The 21,994-nt window shown below is 47.5% G+C and overlaps 1 protein-coding gene across 6 annotated transcripts in view; it reads left to right on the top strand.

The window, feature by feature from the left end:
* LOC129639827 (F-box-like/WD repeat-containing protein TBL1X) overlaps nt 1-21,994 on the top strand; it is a 244,773-nt gene that overhangs the window by 87,527 nt on the left and 135,252 nt on the right. For all 6 annotated transcript variants that reach the window (XM_055565087.1, XM_055565086.1, XM_055565085.1 and 3 more), the window contains exon 2: nt 5,295-5,368. The gene's annotated coding sequence lies outside the window, so the exon portion shown is untranslated. The remainder of the gene's footprint in view (nt 1-5,294; nt 5,369-21,994) is intronic.

Here is a 21,994-nt window from a genome sequence, read left to right as displayed (position 1 = left end):
GAAACAACAGTTTCATCATACAGAACCTGAACTCTGCAAGTATGTAGCAAATGAAGCCATTAGAATTCTCTGGCATTGAGACCCCTCCCACCGGAATGTATCTGAGCTGCTGGGGCTCAGCCAGGTTAATTCGGGCTCTCTTAAAAAAAAAAAAAAGAAGAAGAAGAGGACTTGGAAGGAAACTGCAGCTCCTGTGTCATGTTTCGTGGTTTCGGAAAACATATTTTACATTTTTCGCATTTTTTTTTCATGATGGTACAACTCGAGTTTCTCCAGGGTGAACATGTTAATCATTATGGCAACTTCAGAAGAGGGGAAAAAAAATTGCTTTGGATGTATTTCTGTGCTCAGGTGGCTATGGAACACAGATGAATTACTCTTCACACCCGTTTGCCGCCCGCCCCCGTCTCTCCACCAAGTCCTCCCAAAGCAATCCCTTTGCAAATTCTTGGTTCAGTTCCCTGCAAGGTATTTTCTCTTAGAATTTACCAAGGAAGTCAACAGGAAAATGGTTCCTCCGATTTTCCTTTTTGATGTGGGTGAAACCTCATAAATAATTTAATACCCTCATTTCACAGCTGAGGAGTCTCTGGTCCGGAGAGAGTTTCTTATAATTAATTAGGAGCAAAGTGAGGCTTGTAAGTCTGTTTCTCTCTCTCTTTTTTTAAAAAAAGTTTTTCTTTTTTTTAAGCTGAATATATGTTCATAGCAGTTTGGTGGAAGGAAGATAGAATGGAGCAGTGGAGTTGATTGTGCATGGGGCACCTTTTGACAGCCTTTTGATAGAGTTATCCCTTGGACTGCAAGGAGATCCAACCAGTCCATCCTAAAGGAGATCAATCCTGGGTGTTCACTGTAAGGACTGATGTTGAAGCTGAAACTCCAGTATTTTGGCCACTTGATGTGAAGAGCTGACTCATTGGAAAAGACCATGGTGTTGGGAATGGTTGAGGGCAGAAAGAGAAGGGGACTCCCGACAGAGGATGAGATGGTTGGATAGCATCACTGACTCAATGGACATGAGTTTGGGTGGACTCCGGGAGTTGGTGATGGACAGGGAGGCCTGGCGTGCTGCAGTCCATGGGGTCACAAAGAGTTGGACACGATTGAGCGACCTACCTGAAACGGATAAGAGTTAAAGGGTTCTGAGCACTGTCTGCCAAGAGGGTGGGCCCTTCCTTGTAAGCTTAGACAACACTTGGTGGGGGGGTGGTAAAAAAGAGAGCAAGACTGGAAGTTCATGAGGTGCCCTTTAACTCCAATTCCTGGTGGTCTAGATGTGTTCCTTCGAGGGGTAGGGGGATTCGGGATGCTTTGGGAGCAAGTCAGAAAACAGCTTGGCTCTGGTCCTCTGCTGAAGCTCCAGTACTCTGGCCACCCGATGTGAAGAACTGACTCATTGGAAAAGCCCCTGATGCTGGGAAAGATGGAAGGCGGGAGGAGAAGGGACGACAGAGGATGAGATACTTGGATGGCCTCACCAGCTCGGTGGACAGGAGCTTGAGCAAGCTCCAGGAGTTGGGGATGGACAGGGAAGCCTGGCGTGTTGCAGTCCACAGGGTCTGCAAAGAGGCGGACACAACTGAGCAACTGAACTGAACTGGTCCCCTGCTCTCCCGGCTGTGGTCGTGGGGCGGCCCTGGAGCCAGCTGTTCTTAACGCTGGGTGGCCCCAAGACTGAGGTTGGTCTACGCTGATCGGGCGGTGGGGGAGAGGGGGTCTGTTTCCTGTGCTGTGTGGGGCAGCCCTTTCTCCCCCACCAACCAGCCCTCCCGTACTCTGGTGTCGGCATCCTCTTTTCCGAGCACCCGCCCTCTGACATTTTGGGAAACTTCCATGCCCTCTGCTTGCGCCCACCCGTTGACCTCCAGTACCGCTCACGTGGCAGCCGCTTTACCTTCCTCTTCCCCTGACTTCTTGTGGCAAGGGATGCTGCCACCTCCATGAAGTCTTCCTAGGTTTCTTCCGTGCAGGGAGCAGATGCAGAGAAGACAGTATGTGTTTGTCCTTATCATCCTATCAGCCACGGGTTCCCCACTCCAGTCCTCCGTCTCAGCAGCGGTCACTTGCTAGTCTTCCCCCAGTAATCTGAGTGGCGGCTGTCACTAGAAGCCAGGAACACCGAACTGTCTGCGGTTTTCATCCCGCATTGCTGCGCTCTTGTTTCTCTGTCTCACTGGCCAGATCCTCCTCCTCTGGGTTCGGTGGTGGCCTTTACATTTGTAGGAATACCGTCGAATCTATTCTTTATCAGATTCTTTCTCATGATAGGTTATGAGAAAGATATTGTAATTCCCCGTGCTGTGCAATTAATTTAGTTGTGTATCCACTTTATATATATTCATAGTAGTGTGTATATCTTAATCCCAAATTCCTCATTTATCCCAACCCTTCTTCCCCCTTTAGTAAGCATCCGTTTGTTTTCTGTGTCTGTGAGTCTGTTTCTGTTCTGTAAAGAAGTTCATTTGTATCATTTATTTGTCCTTTTTTTTATTGTTTATTAATTTTCTGTGCTGCACAGCTTGTGAGATCTTAGTTTCCCCCCTGACCAGGGAATGATCTGGGGCCCTGGGCAGTGAGAGGTCAGAGTCCTAACCAGTAACCGCTAGACTGCCAGGGTATTACATTTTTTTTTTTTTAGACTCCACGTAAAAGTGATGTCATATGATATCACTTAACTTCAGTCGTGTCTGACTCTCTGCGACCCCGTGGACTGTAGCCCACCAGGCTCGTCTGTCCATGGGATTCTCCAGGCAGGAATACTGGCATGGGTGACCATGCCCTCTTCCAGGGGATCTTCCTGACCCAGGGACAAAACCCAGGTCTCTTGCATCTCCTGCAGGCAGATTCTTTACCACTGGCGCCACTTGGGAAGCCTTAGTGTGGTAATCTTGAGAGAATCTCAGCGGGGTGACTTGCTGTCCAGGGGACACCGGGCAGCGAGGGTCAGTTTGGTTGTCACACCCTGGGTGGATGGCAGGATTCCTATGGCGTCGAGTGGATAGGGCCTGAAATACTGTTCAGAGTCCTCTCACACGGAGCACAGCCCCCCATCCCCACCCCAGAGAATGCGTGCGTGCCTGCTGAGTTGCTTCGGTTGTGTCCAACTCATTGCGACCCCATGGACTGTAGCCCACTGGGCTCCTCTGTCCATGGGATTTCTCCAGGCAAGAATACTGGAGTGGGTTGCCATGCCCTCCCCCAGGGCATGTTCCCAACCCAGGGATCAAAACTGCATCTCTTAATGTCCAGTGCGTCGGCTGGTGGCTTTACCACGAGCGCCACCTGGGAAGCCCACCGCGTAGAGTGATCTGGTCCCAATGCCAGTACTGCTGAGGAGGAGAAATCCCACCCCAGGTGCGTCCCAGCCAGGCCCACAGCTCCAGGGGTCACGGTTGAAGTGAAGTGAAGTGAAGTCACTCACTCATATCTGAGTCTTAGCGACCCCACAGACTGTAGCCCACCAGGCTCCTCTGTGCATGGGATTTTCCTGGCAAGGATACTGGAGTGGGTTGCCATTTCCTTCTCCAGGGGAATCTTCCTGACCCAGGGGTCTAACCCAGGTCTCCCAAATTGTAGGCAAATGCTTTACCGTCTGAGCCACCAGGGAAATCCATTGGTTACACAGACTTAACTCTGGGACTGTGACCTCTGCCACCCGCTCAGACATGTGCGATCACCTACTTAAGAATCCGCTCAGAGAGTGGGAGAGCCAACAGGGGTTTCAGGAAAAGTTCACACCTTCAAAAGCTTTTGCTCTGTCCTCCACTCCGACTTCCCAAACATCCCACCTTTTGGTCAAGCTGTGAACCTGGAAGGCATTATTACTGCTTCTGCCCCCGACCCCAGCACACATGCGCTGACCCGTGCATCCCCTGCGTCTCATCTCCAGGACACCGCGGACTCCGTGCGTCTTCTCTCCACCTCCGTGTTCCCCTCCGGTCCTTTGCGAGTTCACCCGTGTTCCTCTGCTGGGCAAGAGCTTCTCTAAGCCTTTTGTCCTGAGAATGATGGGAGCCCTGAAGGGTTTTATTTTAAGTGGGAGGATGGTCAGATTTTCTTTTCTCGTTCAGCCTGGTGCCGGGTGAAGAGAGACCGAGGAGGAGGAGTCAGGCTCCTTTCTGAGGCTGGCAGAGTCCTCCGTGGCCCGGGATCCACTGTCGCTCGCTTCTGCAGCACCGTCACCCGGCCCCTCCTCCCTGTGTCCCCGTTACCCAGGTCGCTATCGCCACTGGACGTGTGCGCTCGTGGGCTGGTTGCATGTGCATTCAAGGGCTCCCTCCTCATGGTGCCCCGTCTCGGCCCCCAGTGTGAGCTCAGTTCTGTGGCCAACGGTGACTTCTCCCCCACTACCAGTTCGAGCGTCGTCACTTCTCTTACATGGTCTTGGGCGTTTTCTTACTGGTTTGTTGCCAATGTTGTGTTCTTGCTGAGATCCCCCCTTCTCACCGTCCAGATACTTAAGTGTCCCACGACCGCAGACATCAAGTGTTCCCTGATGCCCAACAGCAGCATCGCCGAGCGGCGTCTGCTCTTCCCACACGTCTGGACGCCGGGTTCTCAGTGAGAATGTGCCAAGTTGCATCGAATCGAGCGAGAAATAACCTGTGTTTTTCATTTAGTGTATTTTAGGGTGCTTAGAGAACAGTGAGAGCTGGCTAGATGCTCTAGCTGGCTACATGACCGCTCTTTGAATCTCTTACTTCTGGAGCCCTGTGGAGTGTGCAGAGATAAGTGAGATGTGTCTCGTGTTTAGGGGTGACTGGAATATCTAGTGAGGTGATCATAACTAGTTTGAGATTGAGAGTTTTGAACAGATTTCACGTGAACAGGCTCACTGTATGCGTAGAGACAAAAGACTAAATTTCACTGATGGTGGTTGCCCACCATCTGACATTGTTAATGTTTCAGCTTCCTAAGACCCCCCCTGCTTCAGAAATCTGCGTTAAGTCTTTGAACGGTCGAGAATGTAGTTGAGATGTTTTTGTTGACTTTTTTTGTTTTTGAACGGCCACAAGGGAGATCTGGCAATTTTTATTGAATTCACCAGGATCTATTTTCCAGATTGTATTGTAATATTTACTGCATTAAAAAAAAAGATGTTAAAAAATACTCGGTGTGATAAAGGGCAATTTGTTGTTGTTGAGTCACTAAGTCATGTCCAACTCTTTTGAGACCCCAGGGGCTGTAACCCACCAGGCTCCTCTGTCCATGGGGTTTCCCAAGCGAGAATACTGGAGTGGGTTTCGTTGACTTCTTTTTTTGCCTGATTTTGGATGTGTTTTTGTTGACAGGTAACCGAAGACAGAAAACAGGCCTAAAAATAAATCCCAGAAGGAAGACGAGATTTGCCTACATTTGTCTCTGAGTAAGTAAAATTGTAAAATGGATTTCTTTCTTATTCTATAATGAAGTATCCTGTCAACTGGTCCATGTATTTAAAAAAATTTACTATTACTTATTGGCTGTATGTACCAGAAACAGTAATTTCTCAAGATGTTTTGTAATAGTTGATTTGGTAACCAAAACATGCTGTGTATCTGTCTGTGTTGGCATTTCGTGATAAACTCCTGTTTCATGGAGCGTTTGGAAAGTCAGAAATTTTAGGAAAGAGAGATGGAGATGGTTATTGTTTGCTTTTGCAAGAAACATCATTTCTTTCATGGTCTCTCATTCCTGAGAACATTGCAGGTACTTATTTTCCCTCGGATGGCTGATTTATGAGAAACAGAGGTGTGTTTTTTTTGTTTTTTTTTGATGCTTGTCTTGTATGTGTTTGGAAACGACAGACATCCACGGCCTAGTCTGTGGTCCAGACAGAACTTTCCATAAACACCTTGTTGGACAGCATCGTGAGGCCACGTGGCCTGTGCTGGGGGCACCTGGGGAGGCGTTTTCCTTCCGTCCGAGCCCCACGTGCACTGTCGTGAGAACACAGAGAACCCAGGCAGGGTTCTTAGGACGGGGATCTCTGGGGTCTGGAGCCATCATCTTGGCTGCTGTATTTCACCCAGCTTGCAGCAAGGCCCGGGTCTCACCCAGATCAAGAACTTCCTTTTCAAGACCCCCCTTTTATGAAAGTCTTCTGTTTCTGGGGTGACTGTTCTCTGAATCTCTTACTTCTGGAGCATTGTGGAGTGTGTGGAGATTAAGTGAGATGTGTCTCGTGTTTTTGGGGAAGGCGTGACAGGTCTTAGAAAGCCGTGGCATGGATGGGTGTCCCATGGACGGTGCAGACGTCTCCTGCTGTGGGAATTCCCAGGAAGGATCTACTAACCTGCCTTGCAGCCGCTGAGGAAGGCTGGACCTTCGTCTTGAAGGGGAGACTTGGACTGGTTTTGGTGGTGTTTGGGATCTCAATGCATAGTGAAGATATGCATTCTAGATGGGGGGTTCTATGGGCAAAGGCGAGAAATGAGCAATAAGATTTTTTTTTCCTCTTTAAAGGGAAAAGTTGATAAGGCAGCCTGGTGGAATGCAGGGAAGTGATGGGGGTAATTGTTGTTTAGTTGCTCAGTCGTGTCTGACCCTTTGCAATCCCGTGGGCTGTAGCACGCCAGGCTTCCCTAAGGAAAAGGCAAGGGCCCTGATGTTAACCCTGCCTGCACAGTGCCCAGAGGAGTCTGATTCTGATTCTCTTAGCATCAGAGCTGCTATCTCCCTTTATCTAGACACGCCTGGGGTCACATACCCGTCAATAACAGATGGGCTGCATGTAATTTGAAACAATATCATAGGTGACCTTTTGAACCAACCACCCCCAGCCCCCTGGGGTGAAGAAAGAACAGTAAATCATGGCAAGATACTTACATAACAACTCGTCTGCCAGCCACGGCCATATGGTATTAACAACTTGATCACTGTTGTTATTCACATAGCCGACAATTCGCCCATTCAGAGTATATATACACTTGGGTGGTTTTTAGAATATTCACAGAGTTCTGCACCCATCGCCACAACTGATTCTAAACCATTTCCTCGCTCCCCAAAGAACCCCATGGACCCATGAGAGCTCACTCCTTGTTCAGGCCTCCCCCAGTCCCCAGCCACCGCCCGTCGATGGTCAGCATCTCTGGATTTGTTCATTCTGGATGTTTCGTGTAAATGGCAATCACGCAGAGTGTGTGCGCTTCCTGGACGGTTGGTTTTTCACTCGGTGGAACGTTTCCAAGGTTCAATGGTGTTGTTGCATTCCATTTGATTACCAGACCCCATTCCACTGGGTGAATAGCCCACGTTTGGTGTATCCATTCATGAGTGAGACACTGTTACTTTTGACGATTTCTATTTTGAAATAATACCAGGCTCACAAGACCTGGCAAAAATATGTGTGTGCATGGTCTGGTGCTCCAGTTGTGTCCCACTCTTTGCGACGCCATGAGATGTATAGCCCGCCAGGCTTCTCTGTCCATGGGATTCTCACTGAAGGGAATTGCCCACGCCCTCCTCCAGGGGATCTTCCCAACCCAGGGACTGAAACCACAGTCTCTTACATCTCCTGTACTAGCGCCATCCGGGAAGCAAAAAAAAAAAATAGCAAATTGAGGTCTAGGGTACCTTCCCCCGCCTTCCCTGGTCTTTCGTGAAGATACTATGTCATCAAAAGTAGGAAACTGACATCTGCAGTTGTGCACTGATGCAGCCCTGGTCTACATTTTAGCAGTTTTGGGGTGTGTGCCTGCCTGCGTATGGACAGTGTGTGAGCTATAATCATGTGGAGCTTTAAGTAATCCCCACCATAATCCAACACAGAAACCGTTCCATTGGCACAGGAAAACCCCTGCGTGTCCCCACTGCATGGTCACCCTCTGTGGCTCCTGGCAGCCACTGACTTCTCCGGCTCTGTAATTTTGTCCTTTCAAGAATGATCTTTCTGCCATTAGGGTGGTATCATCTGCATGTCTGAGGTTGTTGATATTTCTCCCGGCAATCTTGATTCCAGCTTGTGGATATTTCTGCCTGCAATCTTTATTCCAGCTTGTGCTTCATCCAGCGCGGCATTTCGCGTGATGATGATGTTGTTCAGTTGCTTGGTCATGTCCAACTCTTTGAGACCCCATGGACTCTAGACTTCCCTATCCTTCACCATCTCCCAGAACTTGCTCAAACTCATGTCCATCAAGTCGGTGATGCCATCCAACCATCTTGTCTTCTGTCGTCCCCTTCTCTTGCTTTCAATCTTTCCCAGCATCAGGGTCTTTTCTAAGGAGTCAGTTCTTCACATCAGGTGGCCAGTGTTGAAGCTTCAGCTTCAGCATCAGTCTTTCCAATGGATATTCAGGACTGATTTCCTTTAGGATGAACTGATTTCCTTTAGGATGAACTGATTTCCTTTAGGATGAACTCCTTGCAGTGCAGTCCAAGGGACTCTCAAGAGCCTTCTCCAACACTGCAGTTCAAAAGCATTAGTTCTTCAGTGCTCAACTTGCTTTGTAGTTCAATTTTCACATCCATATATGATTACTGGAAAAACCATAGCCTTGACTAGACAGACCTTTGTTGGCAAAGTAATGTCTCTGCTTTTTAATATGCTGTTTAGGTTGATCACAACTTTGGCTGTACTCTGCATATAAGTTAAATAAGCAGGATGACAATTAACAGCCTTGATGTAATCCTTTCCCAGTTTTGAAACTGGTCCTTTGGGGTGAGGTGTGGCCTAGTATAAGGGGATGGGTGACCCGTTCTCACCAACTCTTTTCTGTTCATAAAGTCCTAAAAGGGCTCAAAGGACTGCATTTAGAATTAGCCGTGATGCTGAGACAGGTGATTACCTGGATCCTGGAGACATTCCCGGTAGAATTGTTGATGGTTAGAACCAGACACTGTAGCAGGGGCAACACAGCGTGTTCTGTGAATCTCATCTGGACCGTCCGCTGTGTTACAGACCAACCTGGTTGTGGGGCTTTTTCATACTAAGGTATGGTACAGGCAGTGGCATGGGTTGGAACATGGGTATTGTTCGGCAGGCGTGGGGTGCCGTGGGCTAGACGTAGGGCGTTGCTCATTTGTCTTATCAGAAACCATAAAGCATCCAGGTGCCCTGGCAACCATAACTAGTTGATTGGAAGACATGAATTCCACATGGATAATGGTGTAGTGCGGTTTCATTTTCTGAGGTCTCCCGCTGATGAAAGTGCGTGATGAGATGCTGTTCTGACAGTGTGGTTCAGCCCTTGCTTCCGATCTTCACTTGAGGTTTATTCAGTGTTCTTTTCGTCCAAACAACCTTTGTCTTCTTGAATCCCCAGGACACAGAGGTAGAGCCCACAGACATGCCCTCTCTCTGGGTTTTCAGGAAAAAACCCATTGTCTCTTGAGAAACCACTTCTTTCCTCTCGAACCCACAAAAACTTGCGCTCTCGGCAGGGGCATGCCCTCAACTGATGGATCGGGAGTCTAGTGAGTCTCTTCTTCATGAACTTGATGCAAATGGACATTGTGCTGTGCTAAGTCACTTCAGTCGTGTCCAGCTCTGTGTGACCCCGTGGACTGTAGCCCACCAGGCTCCTCTGTCCATGGGGATTCTCCAGGCAAGTATACTGGAGTGGGTCTATTGTCATTCCCTCCCTTCTCCAGGGGATCTTACCAACCCAGGGATCGAACCCATGTTTCTTATGTCTTCTGCATTGGCAGGCTTGTTCTTTACTGCTTAGCACCACCTGGGAAGGTATAAATGGACATTGAATTCCAATTAATTAAAATTCAAGAATAAGCTCTTACTTGAAATTGGCTGTAGCTTCTGGTTGTAAAATGGCCTGAAGGTGATGGCAGGTTTCTTTTCATTTCTGACATCTGTTACTACTTCTGACTCTTACAGCAAATCAGAGAGTGTAGTTTTTCTTAGTGTTACCTTTTGGTTTTCTTTGTAAATATGGGCGGTTCCTGAAGATCTCTTTCTTGAGGACAGGGGTTCTCCACTGGGGGCAGTCTTTTAACCACCGCCCCCGCCCCGCACCCTGCCCCACCCCGGGACACTTGGCAAAGTCTCGATACGTGTTTGGTTGTCATATATGATTGATTTGATGGGAAGGAGTGATCCTGGCATCTGAGAATGCTGCCAAACACCCCACCATGGACAGGACAGCGTCTCCCACCTTCTCACACACCAAAGAATTATCTGACCCCAAATGGGCTTCCCTGATAGCTCAGTTGGTAAAGAATCCACCTGCAATGCAGGAGACCCCGGTTCGATTCCTGGATCAGGAAGTTCCCCTGGAGAAGGGAGAGGCTACCCACTCCAGTATTCTTGGGGTTCCCTGGTGGCTCAGCTGCTAAAGAATCTGCCTGCAGTGCTGGAGACCTGCATTCGGTCTCTGGGTTGGGAAGATCCCCCGGAGAAGGGAAAGGCTACCCACTCCAGTATTCTGGCCTGGAGAATTGCATGGACTGTACAGTCCATGGGGTTGCAAAGAGTCGGACGCGACTAAATGGCTTTCACTTTCACTTTCAAATGTCAGTAGTATGAGCTTGGCTGGTTTAGGATTTGCCCCCAAACTTGGCATATATTGAATATTGCCCTTCATCATGTTTCACAGTAGGTTAGTGACTATTGGCATTGGCTCTGAAGCTCTGTGGTAAGGAGTAATACCCTTTGAGTCTTCCTATGATGACTCTGGGGCTTCCCAGGCGGCTCAGTGATAACGAATCTGCCAAGTGGGAGACGTGGGATTAATCCGTAAGTCAGGAAAATCCCCTAGAGAAGGACATGGCAACCCACTCCAGTATTCTTGCCTGGAGAATCCCATGGACAGAGAGGAGGCTGGTGGGCTGCAGTCCATGGGGTCGCAGAGTTGGACTCGACTGAGCACTTATGCAAACACACTCACATGATGACCCCAATACTCAACATGACTAGACTTTTACAAAGGAATATACTTGGGTTTCTGTTCCTAAGTGTTGTTTTTCGTCACAGGAAGAACGACATTTTTGACAATGTGATCATATGGATAAATTCATAAGCCTCAGTTGGATTCATTGTGATTTATAGTCTGTTAAAAAGTTTGTGTAATTTTCTTAATGGTCAGTAGTATTTCTAAATCTTATTGCTTTGAATACGTGTGGGAAGTTCCCCAGTGGTCCAGGTGGTTAGGACTTGGTCTTTTCACTTCCAGGGACGCAGGTTTGACCCCTGCTTGGGAAATAGATTCCACAATGTGTGCCGTGAGTCCACCAGGGGAAAAAAAATTGCAAAATCCTCCACGTTTGTACTTTTATGAGACACCCCTATGCACAATTAGCAAATTTTTAACGGAATCCTAAGATGAATCTACAGTCCAGAAAGCTCTGTCTGAAAGGTCATGCCTTCACTTAATGCCTATTTAAGTCAGATTTACAAAGCATTGTGTTTTACAGTGATAAAATATGCATAACATATGATATACCATGCTAACCATTTTTCCCCAGTGGGTTACAGCTTTATTTCCTGTCTTAACCATTTTCAGATGCATAGTTCACTATCATTGGGCTTCCCTTGTGGCTCAGACGGTAAAGAATCTGCCTGCAATGAGGGACACCTGGGTTCGATCCCTGGGTTGGGAACATCCCCTGGAGAAGGGAATGGCAACCCACTCCAGTATTCTTGCCTGGAGAATCCCCACGGACAGAGGCGCCAACGGAGTCACAGAGAGTCAGACACGACTGAGCGGCTTTCACTTTCACTAAAGTCATTAAGTCCGTTCGCCTTGTTATACACCCTTCACCACCATCCACGTGTAGAACTTTTTCCATCTTTCCAAGCTAACATTACATACGCATTTCAACAACTCTCTATTCCCCTCCCCCAGCGCCTGGCTCCCACGGTTCCGCTTTATATTAATATCTCTGCAGTTGAGACTTCTAAGCACCGCACGTAAATGGGATCACATGAGATTTGTCCTTTTGAGCCTGTTTAAGTTGAAATGTCTTTGCAGTTTAATGATGGGGTAGCTTGTGTTTTCCCTCTTGTGGCTAGATAATGTTCCATCGTGTGTGTGTGTGTGTGTGTGTGTGTGTATGGTGGTTTGTTTACCCCATGGATGGATAGTTGAGTGATCTGTGAAGAAATCTTTTAAAGCTGGGTCCCGTAACTTCTCTGCTGGTCCTGTGGCTAAGACTCCACGCTCCCAAGGCAGGGAGGGGTACAATCCCCAGTCGGGGAGCTATATCGCATGCTGCAAGGAAGGCCCAACACAGCCCATGCAATAATACATCAATTTTGAAAAAAGAAATAAAGAAGGGGGAGTCCTTTTATATCTGGCCTGTGGCCACTCTTTCGACCTAGAAAGCAATTCCAGGAGGCGTGTGGGGTCCATGGTATGGTACTCACACGGAAAAACTCCAGAATCTTCTTTTATTCTTCCTCAAGTGCCTTAACGCACTCTTCTGCTGATTTAGGAACTGTCTTCTGAGATGAGTTTCTATTCATTCATCCCACCTGCCTCGTTCCAATCGGCCTCCACGGGAAAGAGCCGTAGAAGAAACATTTGGATGCGTAGCAGGCGTGTTCAGAACCGGGCCCTCTGCCGGCCGACGTCTCCCGTGCTGTTTTCCAGTGAGATGGCTTCCTCCTGAGCTGTCTTTAAAAATATACATAATTTTACTTATTCATTTATTGTTTAACTCTGCTGGGTCTTCCATTGGGCTTCCGTGGTGGCTCAGCTGGTAAAGAATCCTCTTACACACTGTTTACAATAGCCAGGGCATGGAAGCAACCTAGATGTCCATGGGCACATGAATGGATAAGAAAGCCGTGGTACATATACACAAGGGAACGTTACTCAGCCATTAAAAAGAATACATTTGAATCAGTTCTAAGGAGGTGGATGAAACTGGAGCCTATTATACAGAGCGAAGTAAGTCAGAAAGAAAAACACCAATACAGTATACTAACACATATATATGGAAATTAGAAAGATGGTAACGATGACCCTATATGTGAGACAGCAGAAGAGACACAGATGTAAAGAACAGACTGTTGGGAGTCTGTGGGAGAAGGTGAGAGTGGGATGATCTGAGAGAACAGAATGGAAACGTGTATTATCATATGTGAAACAGGATGCCAGTCCAGGTTGGTTGCATGAGACAGGGTGCTCAGGGCTGGTGCAGTGGGATGACCCTGAGGGATGGGATGGGGAAGGGGTGGGGGGAGGGTCAGGATGGGGAACGCATGTACACCCATGGCTGATTCATGTCAATGAATGGCAAACCCACTACAGTATTGTAAAGTACGTAGCCTCCAATTAAAATAAAGAAAAAAGAAATACAAAAATGTGATAATACCAAAAAACAAAAAAGGAATCTGTCTGCAGTGTGGGGGACCTGGGTTCGATCCCCGAGTTGGGAAGATTCCCCGTGGAGAAGGGAAGGCCGACTCACTCCAGTACCGTTGCTGTTTGGGCTTGCTTTCCAGCTGCGGAGGTCGGGGCCTCCTCTCTGTAAAGCTGCAGTGCACGGGCTTGTCACTGCGGTGGCTTCTGTTGTTGCAGAGCTCAGGCTCTAGAGTGTTGGGTCTTCAGTAGTTTTGGAGCACTGGTTCTCAGGGGCATGGGCTTCAGAAGTTGGGGTGCAGAGTCTTAGTTGGTCCATGGCATGTGGGATCTTCCAGGGCCAGGGATCAAACCCATGTCTCCTGCATTGGCAGGCGGATTTCTTCACCACTGAGCCACCAGGGAAACCACCTCCTTAGGAGTTGACCACAGCCCCAGAGAGGGATGGGTGGATGTCCCCTACTGCCCCCTGACTCTGCCTTCCTGTTACCACCTCCTTTGCCTTCTCTGCGAAACTGTCAACTCCGGCGCTGTGTGTATACACTTTAGAGACACTTTGCAATCAACGTGATGAAGTGTTTATGTGAGAGGGTTCTTGATGATTCCGAAACGGGTCTATAACTCAAGCATCATCTACAAAAAAATAAAAATCAGTGCTCTATATTGGGATCTGATTTTGTCCTGACACGGTTATTGCAATACTAAAATCCTCAAGCAGTTGCTGTTTGCTGACGGGTACACAGCAATGCCTTTCAGCTCGGATGAGCTTAGCACTTCACACAGAGCAGTTGAAATGAATTTCTTTTGACACTTGGTTGCCGAGGAGGAACCCAGAATGGATGTTGAGGTTATCTGTTCGGCTGTCACAGGTGAGGAGGGCATTCGAGTGCTGCATGCTAGGATTGGAGCAGGATACTGGTTTGCCAGGGGTGCCACACAGATATTTGATCTGAGTTTTGGTTTAGGGTGGAAATTGTAGGGTGCAGACTTGGAGTCTTGACAGAAGTCATTGGAGTAGTTGAAAATCTGTTAAATAATTTATATTCTTTCTGGCAAGTTACCTTGTTCAACGAAGTCCTGTGGTAGCATCTTTGGGTCTTTTAAAACACACAGCTATCTTTTATTAATTTTTTTTTTTTTTCAAACTAAATAAGGCACTGCGGTCGGCTTTTTATTTTGTAAACCTGAAGTAAAGCTTCGTCGGTAAGGCAGATCCTCACTGCTGCGGGATTTTCTGATTTATGTGGCTGATTAATTTGAAGCATGATTCACAGTTTAACATGGTTTCTGTGTTAAATTAATGACATTACTGGGTTCGCATTTTGTCTTTATTTTAGTGTTGCTGATTAATTTTAAGTGTGATTCACATTTTAGCCTACAGTTTCTTTGTTAAATTAATTACGTTATTGGGTACTTTATTCTTTGGTTTACAGACCTTCTAATTGGAGGCATTGCATTTCAAAGTGATAAAGGGCTGGGTATTTTCTGACCTTAAAAATTTTTTCTGTTCACTTTAAAGACATTTTTCTGTGTGGCCACATAGTTTGGTTTACAAAATATCAGTTCAGTTCAGTCGCTCAGTGTTGTCCGGCTCTTTGCGACCCCATGGACCGCAGAACACCAGGCCTCCCTGTCCATCACCAACTCCCAGAACTTGCTCAAACTCGCATCCATCAAGTTGGTGATACCATCCAACCATCTCATCCTCTGTCGTACCCTTCTCCTCCTGCCTTCAATCTTTCCCAGCATCAGGGTCTTTTCCAATGAGTCAGTTCTTCACATCAGGTGGCCAAGTATTGGAGTTTCAGCTTCAGCATCAGTCCTTCCAATGAATATTCAGGACTGATTTCCTTTAAGATTGACTGGTTGGATCTCCTTGCAGTCCAAGGGACTCTCAAGAGTCTTCTCCAACACCACAGTTCAAAAGCATCAGTTCTTTGGTGCTCAGCTTTACGGTCCAACTCTCACATCCATACATGACTGCTGGAAAAACCATAGTTTTGACTAGACGGACCTTTGTCAGCAAGGTAATATCTCTGCTTTTCAATACGCTGTCTAGGATGGTCATAGCTTTTCTTTCAAGGAGCAAGCGTCTTTTCAATTTCATGGCTGCAGTCACCATCTGCAGCGATTTTGGAGCCCAGGAAAATAAAGTCAGCCACTGTTTCCATTGCTCCCCCATCTATTTGCCATGAAGTGGTGGGACTGGACGCCATGATCTTCGTTTTTTGAATGTTGAGTTTTAAGCCAAAATATCCATTCCTCTAAAACACAGAAGTTAAGCTGCAGATACGTTTTCAACTGAGTCTTTTCACAGTGTTTACTTACATAGAATACTGTCACTTTGCGTTCTGGAGCTGTTTGTCTTTGCCTAGCGTGGGATGTAGGTAGAATATTAATTTCGTGTGAAACTCAAGATAAGCCAGGAGCAGATGGATTTACGGCTCTCGAAACCTGTGAAATCTGCCACGACGGAGAGTTCTTGAATACGAATCAAGAAAATTCTGGACTGTGGCTAGCCAGGGCTGGCGTGACCTGATTTGCCACAAAATGCATCATCCTGCCGGGGATCCATTTCCTGCGACGTGCTTCCTCGGCTTTGGTCCTGACTCTCTGATGCTGCTGCATTTGGACTCCCTTTGAGAGGATGAGACGGCTCCTTCATGTAGGAGCCTGGGGCGTGGGGGTCAGGTTTGCTCCATAACCCCTGGGGGGGAATTCCAGGTCCCAGGAGCTGCAGCAAGTTTTCAGGTGTGTTCAGTCACTGGAGGTTGAGGAGCATCTGCACCCCTGACTCTTTGTAGCCACGTAGGGTGCAGAAGGCACTTCCCAGGTGGCTCAGTGGTAAAGAACCCGCCTGCCCATACAGGAGACGGGGGTTCGATCCCTAGGTCGGGAACATTCCCCTGGAGGAGGAAATGGCAACCCACTCCAGGATTCTTGCCTGGAGAATCCCACAGACGGAGGAGCCTGGCAGGGCTACAGTCCAGGGGATCACAAAAGAGTTGGACATGACTGAGCAGCAAGAACAGGTACGCGCATAGCTGTACGGTCATCGCCACAATTTATTTTTAGTGTATTTTCAGTACCCCCCGCAAAGAAACCTCATCCCCCAGAGCCGTCACTCCCTACATTTTTCTTGCTCTCCTCAGCGCCACCCCCGCCACCCCACCCCTGCAGCTGAAGACCTGTTGTGTATCTCTGTGGATTTTCCTGTATTGGGCGTTTCCCGTAAATCATATGTTATATGGCCTTTCGCGACTTGGTTTCTCTCACTTTTCACAGTGTTTTCAAGATTCACGTATGTCGTAGGCTGTGTCCATGGCTTCCTTCCTTTTTATAGCCAAATAGTACTATTTCCTGGTTCAGTTCAGTCGCTCAGTTGTGTCTGACTCTTTGCGGACCCCATGGACTGCAGCACGCCAGGCTCCTCTGTCCAGGGGATTCTCCAGGCAAGAATCCTGGAGTGGGTTGCCATGCCCTCCTCCAGGGGAATCGTCCCGACCCAGGGATCGAACCCACGTCTTCTGCATTGGCAGGCTGTTTCTTTGCCGCCGAACCGCCTGGGAAGAAGCCCCGGGGTATTGGCAGTATCGGGGCCCCATATCCTCTGGGTAAAACTGCAGAGGAAGGTCCACTGCTCGCTAAGGCTGTGATGAGATGCTGAAGACTCTTGGCTGAGTACAGTAAACCTTCCCCACCCGCCTGCCACCCACATACCCCAAGTGGAGGTGGTAACCCGCCCCTCTGGCTTCCCTGCACCCTCGCCTCCAAAGTAAAATGCTTCAGTGGGAGGTGGCCCTGGAGCTGACAACGATGGGGTGTCACTAGGAACGCGCCACACCTGTGAGCGTCGAAGCCCAGCGGTATGTCACGCCCAGCTGGAGGATGGAACAGAAGGGAGCCCTGGAAGTGCGGGGCTGAAAAGGACTCTCTTGGCGGTGTCATAAGCGATGTCCTGTGTCCTCCGTGGTCCCCCCGCGGCAGGATGCGCGGGCGTGTTTGGCACTGAGACCAAGCTGGCAAGCAAGGCGGCCTTGGTTGGGGGGTGGCGGGAAACTGAATCGGCCGTTTCTTTTAAGGATACTGCAAATTGTTGCAGCCTCGGGCGTCCCAAGGAAGCTTGGGAAAGCTTGCCAGACAGATAGCATGGATAATAAATAACAGAAAGAAAAAGAAAAGAAATGAAACCATGATGCTTTCTTTTCCGTGAAAGTCATTTTTATCCTGTTTGCAAAAAACCATCGATTGTACCAAAGACGGTTATCCTAGGAGTTAGATTGAAATCATTCACAGAAGTAAGCTCTCTGGCAAACTGAAAACCCCAGGGGAGGGGATTTTGCATCTTTATTTAATGTAAAAATTCCTCGAAGCAAAGACAGGCAGGCATTATGTTGTGGTTCCAAGTAGTTTATTGGTTTTTTAAATTTAATTTTCCCTTAAATATTTGCGAATGTGTGAATTACTCTGTGTGCCAACTGTGGAAAATAAAGCCACAGAGAGACGGGAGGAGGGAGGTGTCAGATAAATTCCTCTTCAGCAGAGAATTGAAGCGTACTGTTATAACAGAATCCGTCTCCACAACAACGGGATGCAAGAAAGCTGTAACAGATTTGAAACTTGCAACTGTGTGTCCACCACCGGGGCCTTGGGAAGCCCTCCCAGGCACCGTTGCAAGCTCCCGTCTGAAATTTTCGCTGTCATGGGGCTTTGGGACCCCTGCCTTTGGGGTGGCGAAGAAGGCATAACTTTATTTTTTAGCCTCTTGTAGGGAATGCCCTTGACCTGTCTTGTGTCAATGCTTACTGATAGAATTGGAAATTGGAGCCAGAATAATTAGATTGACTTGCCAGATTTCACGTGTGAGCTGAGAAAGGAGTCGAACGCACACCCTGTTTGCTCTTGCAGGGACTGAGGGAGGAAATGATTGGGAGATGATTGAGCTGGTTGTTGCTTTCCTTTACTTGCATGGAGTTGCAGTTGGGGATTCCAGATCCCCATACAGCCACGCCCGGGGGGAAAGTTCTTTGTTTTCCTGAGCCCCATGGGAGACAGAGGCACATAGTGACATGAAGAGAAACCAGAAGCGAGCATCGTGGGACTGCGAGCTGGTTTAAACCCCTGCCCCGTCTCTGCACGTCAGCTCAGTGATTCTTCTTTCCCTGGAAGCCAGCAAGAGATGGAGTACACAGCCACTTTGCATGGTGGGTGTGAGCTCTCTTCAGCCACTGGGAGTGGCAAAAAGTCGAACAAGGGAACAGGGGAAGGTGGAGATGACCAGGAGAACCTTTTTCATGGGTTCATGAAAGTAAAGGGAGCCACACTGGTACCAGCTTTTTTTTTTTTTTCTTTTTGTGACTGCACCACCAGGGAATTCCTTGGTACCAGTGTTGATACAGGATGAGATGGTTGGATGGCATCACCGACTCGATGGACAGGAATTTGAACAAGCCGTGAGAGTTGGATGGACAGGGAAGCCTGGCGTGCTGCAGTCAATGGGGTTACAAAGAGGCAGACACGACTGAGCGACTGAATTCACAACAGGCTGAGCAGTGCTTTGCTGATGTTCCCATGGCAACCTGATTCCCAAGCTGGTAGTCTTAGCAAGGGTCATGTGTCTGACATTTTGATTCCTTTACTTAGTTCTGTTCGAGCGCTATGAGCCTAGCGCCTGGGAACAAGAATTCCTTGTGTTGGTGTGTGTGTGTGCGCACACGTGCGTGTGAGTGCGCGTCCTTAGCTGCTCAGTCATGTTTGACTCTGCAACCTCCTGGACTGTAGCTGTCCAGTTTCCTCTGTCCCTGGGATTCTCCAGGCAAGAATCCAAATAAATAAATAAATATCAAGTGTATATTTACTTACAAACATATAGTAGATGTTAAATGTATTTATGTGGTTGTTCAGCTGCTAAGTTGTGTCCAACTCTTTGCAACCCCATGGACTGCAGCCGGCCAGGCCTCCCTCCCTGTCCATCACCACATCCTTCCTAGAGTTTGTTTGCTCAGACTTGAACTCATATCTGGGATAGGTGTGAAGGGGAGGGAAACAATCCTAAGGAATTCGCTTGTTATCAAGTGGTCGGTCTAATACCAAGAACTATATATTTATATTTATGAATGCATTTATTTATAATCATAATGTAAATATAATTATACATTATATTTATGTTATACTATATATTAATATTTACTATAATATAATATATGCTATTAATATATATTAATACATACTATGATGTAATCTATATTATACAACTTTAATTAATATAGTATAATATAAATACAATTAATATAAATATGTATATTATATAAATATATATAACATATTAATGTATAAATATATTCATATAACATATTAATGTATAATATAATGTACAACTTATATGTTATATTATAATTGTGTGCTATATATTAACATGTATTATAATATATATACTAATAATATATTAATATATATTAATAATATATAATATAATATATATTATAATATAAATATAATTGATATATTAACATAATATAAATACAGTGTAAATGTTTCTTTATTTGGCTGCACCACATCTCAACCGCAACACCCAGAATCTTTAGTTACGGCACATGGGACCTCTTAGCTGTAGCACGTGGGATCCATCTCCCCAACCGAGGATCGAACCCACCTGCCTCCCTACCTGTCCACTGGGACCACAGAGCCCCGGCCACAGGACCCCCCCCCCCCCAGGGAAGTCCCGAGAATTCTTAATTTTTATCCAGTGCACCTAAATCCTTTGTTCTTGTGATACTAAGTATGTGAATTAAGCATTACAGGGAGATGAGGTTTATGAATCGAAGGTTTATTTCCAAGAAATTCAGGTGGAATACGGCTCCCCTTTAATCGTCCCTGCATGATGGCCGTTCTAATGAATGGGATTCCCATGGCTTTGCTGCTGTTTCTGTTTGAAAGAGGGTAGTGAGTAAGATTGGATATTGAAGTGGATAGCATCGGTTAGGAGGAGGGCATGGCAACCCACTACAGTATTCTTGCCTGGAGAATCCCCATGGACAGAGGAGCCTTGGCGGGATACGGTCCATGGGGGGTCGCAAAGAGTCAGACACAAGTGAGCAGCTGATCATGCACACAGCATCGGTTATGGGTTGTGGGACAGACGTTCTAACTATAGTTTAGACGCTATATGTCTGCTGGCATCTGATGTGTATACTCTTAGCTTGTTAACATAAACTCAGAGAGTTGCGGGGGTGAACCCCCCAACCCAAGTCATGATGGGGTTTGGGGAGCTTATGGGGGGAAAGAATCATGGAAAAGGGTGGTTGAGCACAGAAACCGCCTGGCAGGGAAGACCCAGTACGGATCCCAGAGATGGAGCTATCATTTCTTGGGTTCTGCCATCCCAGCTAGCGAGGGCTCCTGTTTACTCCCTGTGCCCTTCAGCAAAAGCTCTGAGGTTTAAGCCTCACTTTTGGTGCCCTGCAGAAGAACGATACCTTTGCCTTCGTGTGTGCATTAAACACAGCTGTCCACGGAAAGCACTTAGCACAATGTCGGGCCCTTCAGCAGCCACTCAGGCAGTGCAATGCGTTTCGTCAGCATTTTGCAGCAGAAGAGATGCCGGGGTTGCACATCCTCCTGTCTGTCTTCTCTCAGATGCCACGTTTCATATCCCAGGTCACTGCTCTCCCATGTCCCAGCTGATTTAAGTTCTTTTTTCTCTTTTATTGCTTCCCGGGTGGCTCAGCTGCTAAAGAATCCACCTGCAATGCGGGCGACCTGGGTTCAAGCCCTGGGTTGGGAAGATGCCCCCTGGAGAAGAGAAAAAGGCTACCCACTGCAGTATTCTGACCCGGAGATTTCCATGGACCGTGCAGTCCATGGGGTCGCAAAGAGTAGGACACGACTGAGTGACTTTCACCCTCACCCTTGTTCAGTTGCGTGGTAAGGGTGGTAGTTTGCAGTTTCACGATGTCCTTGGCTCAGCTCTGTCCTCTTCCCTCTGTCTTTATCTTGCCTTCTCAAGAAGTTGTTAAGACTTTTTCATTGCAGATAAGAGAGGTTGAATAATCTGTTTCTGTGTATCCCATCTCGTACCTTTTACAACCGTTGTTTGCTGTTTTCTCTTCTGCATGAAAACAGCCATGAAAAAAAAAATCGCTTTCAGTGTGATTCATCACCACCATTTGTAACTGATTTCTAAACAGGGTTTTTTTTGTTTTTTTTTTAATGGTTCTTGGATCATTGCAATTCAATCTACATAAGTACTCTCTACTTGAAGGGGAAAATCAATGAGTGAGTCTGGGGTGAGAGTGGAAGGGCATCTTTGGGAGCTGCTTCTGAGTGTCTGGAGCTTTCACAGATCCTGGTGTTTACATACCACTGGAAACTTAGGATGTGAAAGCGGTGAAGAGTCACACTGCGGTTCTCCTGTGTTCCGTATGGTAGAGAACTCTGGCCGATTTTCACGCCTGATAACGGTGACTGAACAGGAGACGTGATGGCCAGTGAAGGCTCAGCCACCACCCTCCCGAGAACAAGATGTTCTTCCTGTCCATATGCCTCCCTGGGTCCTGCTTAGCTACCGGAAACCCAGCCTGCTCTGGGGAGCCCGTGGGTGTCTCCTGGGGGTGGACAGCTTAGCCTGGCTCCCTGCCCACCCTACAGCCCAGTGTGTGGAGGCCCCCCATCAAACCCCACGTCTGCTCACTCAGATCCTGCCTGCCTGTCCAGGGTCTGGGGTGCTGGAGGGCTGACGAGTGACAATGCTC

Source organism: Bubalus kerabau, chromosome X (genome assembly GCF_029407905.1).
Source record: "Bubalus kerabau isolate K-KA32 ecotype Philippines breed swamp buffalo chromosome X, PCC_UOA_SB_1v2, whole genome shotgun sequence".
In the NCBI taxonomy this organism is placed as follows: domain Eukaryota; kingdom Metazoa; phylum Chordata; class Mammalia; order Artiodactyla; family Bovidae; genus Bubalus; species Bubalus kerabau.
This window is presented reverse-complemented; position numbering and strand designations above follow the sequence as displayed.